The following is a 4557-nucleotide window of genomic DNA, read 5'->3' as shown; positions in this document are numbered from 1 at the left end:
AAGCGCTGAAGGCTTCAGCGCTTCGTTGAGTCGCAAGAGTTCCAGGGGCGTAAAAGTCAGAAAAACGCCAAAGTGTCTCTAGGCAACACGAAGCGCTGAAGGCTTCAGCGCTTCGCTGACTCGCAAGAGTTCCAGGGGCGTAAAACCCAGCAAAACGCCAAAGTGTTTCTAGGCAACACGAAGCGCTGAAGGCTTCAGCGCTTCGCTGACTTGCAAGAATTCCAGGGGCGCGAACCTCCAAAAAACGACAGAGTGTCTCTAGGCAAAAACCAATAAGCGCTGAAGCCTTCAGCGCTTATTGGTTTTTGCCTATCCCGATGTGACCACTTTTGGTAGGGGGTAACCAAGCCACCTTGCGCACATTTTGTGAAACCGGTTTTTCAAAAATCTGTCTATCATGAAAAGACAGCGACAGCTTTACTACAAGAAGGCCGGAAAAGTGAAGGCACCACGGAGATAATTTCGGCCCGACTCCCGGTTACCAGGGCGGCAAAGACAGGCGACAACGCGGAAGTACTTTATCCGATTTAAAGCCATTATGCTCGGCCTATGTGATCCGATTTTTTGACGGACAACAGCGGTGTGTTGCGGACGTCTCTTCCCCGCGAATGGAGCGTTCTGGCTGGGCCTGGGAGATCCGAGTTTTGACGGACAACAGCGGAGTGTTGCGGGGAAGCGCTGCCTTAGAAAATGACTTTCAAACGGATTAACTGATTATGTTAACGGCCTCTTTACGCGCGTCCTCCAGGCAGTTACAACGACTGTTTCTGGAGGAGGCTTTGCCTCGGATTGTGAATTTAAAACGGATTGACAGATGACGTTAACGGCCTCTTTACGCACGTCCTCCAGACAGTTATAGCGACTGTTTCTGGAGGAGGCTTTGCCTCGGATTGTGAATTTAAAACGGATTGACAGATGACGTTAACGGCCTCTTTACGCACGTCCTCCAGACAGTTATAGCGACTGTTTCTGGAGGAGGCTTTGCCTCGGATTGTGAATTTAAAACGGATTGACAGATGACGTTAACGGCCTCTTTACGCGCGTCCTCCAGACTGTCACAGCGGCTGTTTGTGGAGGATTTTTGACCCAGCATTATGTCAATAAAACGGATTAAATTATGATGTGTACGGCCTCTTTACGCACGTCCTCCAGACAGTTACAGCGACTGTTTCTGGAGAATGCTTTCCCTCAGATTGTGAATTTAAAACGGATTGACAGATGACGTTAACAGCCTCTTTACGCGCGTCCTCCAGACAGTTATAGCGGCTGTTTGCGGAGGATTTTTGACCCAGCATTATGTCAATACAACGGATTAAATTATGATGTGTACGGCCTCTTTACGCACGTCCTCCAGACTGTCACAGCGACTGTTTCTGGAGAATGCTTTTCCTCAGATTGTGAATTTAAAACGGATTGACAGATGACGTTAACAGCCTCTTTACGCACGTCCTCCAGACAGTTATAGCGGCTGTTTGCGGAGGATTTTTGACCCAGCATTATGTCAATACAACGGATTAAATTATGATGTGTACGGCCTCTTTACGCACGTCCTCCAGACTGTCACAGCGACTGTTTCTGGAGGATGCTTTCCCTCAGATTGTGAGCTCAAAACGGATTGACAGATGACAATAACAGCCTCTTTACGCACGTCCTCCAGACAGTTATAGCGGCTGTTTGTGGAGGAGGCTTTGCCTCGGATTGTGAATTTCAAACGGATTGACAGATGACGTTAACGGCCTCTTTACGCACGTCCTCCAGACAGTTATAGCGGCTGTTGCTGGAGGATGTTTCGCCTCACATTGTGAGCTTTAAACGGACTCTCTCGCCACATTAACGGCCTCTTTACGCACGTCCTCCAGACAGTTATAGCGACTGTTTCTGGAGGAGGCTTTGCCTCGGATTGTGAATTTCAAACGGATTGACAGATGACGTTAACGGCCTCTTTACGCACGTCCTCCAGACAGTTATAGCGGCTGTTGCTGGAGGATGTTTCGCCTCACATTGTGAGCTTTAAACGGACTGTCTCGCCACATTAACGGCCTCTTTACGCACGTCCTCCAGACAGTTATAGCGACTGTTTCTGGAGGAGGCTTTGCCTCGGATTGTGAATTTAAAACGGATTGACAGATGACGTTAACGGCCTCTTTACGCACGTCCTCCAGACAGTTATAGCGGCTGTTGCTGGAGGATGTTTCGCCTCACATTGTGAGCTTTAAACGGACTCTCTCGCCACATTAACGGCCTCTTTACGCACGTCCTCCAGACAGTTATAGCGACTGTTTCTGGAGGAGGCTTTGCCTCGGATTGTGAATTTCAAACGGATTGACAGATGACGTTAACGGCCTCTTTACGCACGTCCTCCAGACAGTTATAGCGGCTGTTGCTGGAGGATGTTTCGCCTCACATTGTGAGCTTTAAACGGACTCTCTCGCCACATTAACGGCCTCTTTACGCACGTCCTCCAGACAGTTATAGCGACTGTTTCTGGAGGAGGCTTTGCCTCGGATTGTGAATTTAAAACGGATTGACAGATGACGTTAACGGCCTCTTTACGCGCGTCCTCCAGACAGTTATAGCGGCTGTTTGCGGAGGATTTTTGACCCAGCATTATGTCAATACAACGGATTAAATTATGATGTGTACGGCCTCTTTACGCACGTCCTCCAGACTGTCACAGCGACTGTTTCTGGAGGATGCTTTCCCTCAGATTGTGAGCTCAAAACGGATTGACAGATGACGTTAAAGGCCTCTTTACGCACGTCCTCCAGACAGTTATAGCGACTGTTTCTGGAGGAGGCTTTGCCTCGGATTGTGAATTTAAAACGGATTGACAGATGACGTTAACGGCCTCTTTACGCACGTCCTCCAGACAGTTATAGCGACTGTTTCTGGAGGATGCTTTCCATCATATTGTGACCTTAAAACGGATTGACAGATGACAATAACAGCCTCTTTACGCGCGTCCTCCAGACTGTCACAGCGACTGTTTCTGGAGGATGCTTTCCCTCAGATTGTGAGCTCAAAACGGATTGACAGATGACAATAACAGCCTCTTTACGCGCGTCCTCCAGACTGTCACAGCGACTGTTTCTGGAGGATGCTTTCCCTCAGATTGTGAGCTCAAAACGGATTGACAGATGATAATAACAGCCTCTTTACGCGCGTCCTCCAGACTGTCACAGCGACTGTTTCTGGAGGATGCTTTCCCTCAGATTGTGAGCTCAAAACGGATTGACAGATGACAATAACAGCCTCTTTACGCGCGTCCTCCAGACTGTCACAGCGACTGTTTCTGGAGGGTGCTTTCCCTCAGATTGTGATCTTAAAACGGATTGACAGATGACAATAACAGCCTCTTTACGCACGTCCTCCAGACAGTCACAGCAGCTGTTTGCGGAGGATTTTTGACCCAGCATTATGTCAATAAAACGGATTAAATTATGATGTGTACGGCCTCTTTACGCACGTCCTCCAGACAGTTACAGCGGCTGTTTGCGGAGGATTTTTGACCCAGCATTATGTCAATAAAACGGATTAAATTATGATGTGTACGGCCTCTTTACGCACGTCCTCCAGACAGTTACAGCGGCTGTTTGCGGAGGATTTTTGACCCAGCATTATGTCAATAAAACGGATTAAATTATGATGTGTACGGCCTCTTTACGCACGTCCTCCAGACAGTTATAGCGGCTGTTTGCGGAGGATTTTTGACTCAGCATTATGTCAATAAAACGGATTAAATTATGATGTGTACGGCCTCTTTACGCACGTCCTCCAGACAGTTATAGCGGCTGTTTGTGGAGGATTTTGGACCCAGCATTATGTCAATAAAACGGATTAAATTATGATGTGTACGGCCTCTTTACGCACGTCCTCCAGACAGTTACAGCGGCTGTTTGCGGAGGATTTTTGACCCAGCATTATGTCAATAAAACGGATTAAATTATGATGTGTACGGCCTCTTTACGCACGTCCTCCAGACAGTTATAGCGGCTGTTTGCGGAGGATTTTTGACTCAGCATTATGTCAATAAAACGGATTAAATTATGATGTGTACGGCCTCTTTACGCACGTCCTCCAGACAGTTATAGCGGCTGTTTGCGGAGGATTTTTGACCCAGCATTATGTCAATAAAACGGATTAAATTATGATGTGTACGGCCTCTTTACGCACGTCCTCCAGACAGTTACAGCGGCTGTTTGCGGAGGATTTTTGACCCAGCATTATGTCAATAAAACGGATTAAATTATGATGTGTACGGCCTCTTTACGCACGTCCTCCAGACAGTTATAGCGGCTGTTTGCGGAGGATTTTTGACCCAGCATTATGTCAATAAAACGGATTAAATTATGATGTGTACGGCCTCTTTACGCACGTCCTCCAGACAGTTATAGCGGCTGTTTGTGGAGGATTTTTGACCCAGCATTATGTCAATAAAACGGATTAAATTATGATGTGTACGGCCTCTTTACGCACGTCCTCCAGACAGTTACAGCGGCTGCTTCTGGAGGATGTTTCACCCAAGATTGTGAGCTTAAAACGGATTAAATGATGATT

This window comes from Cebidichthys violaceus, unplaced genomic scaffold, assembly GCF_023349555.1.
Source record: "Cebidichthys violaceus isolate CVI_PGR_0920_01 unplaced genomic scaffold, fCebVio1.0.p SCAF_434, whole genome shotgun sequence".
Taxonomy (NCBI): domain Eukaryota; kingdom Metazoa; phylum Chordata; class Actinopteri; order Perciformes; family Stichaeidae; genus Cebidichthys; species Cebidichthys violaceus.
This window is presented reverse-complemented; position numbering follows the sequence as displayed.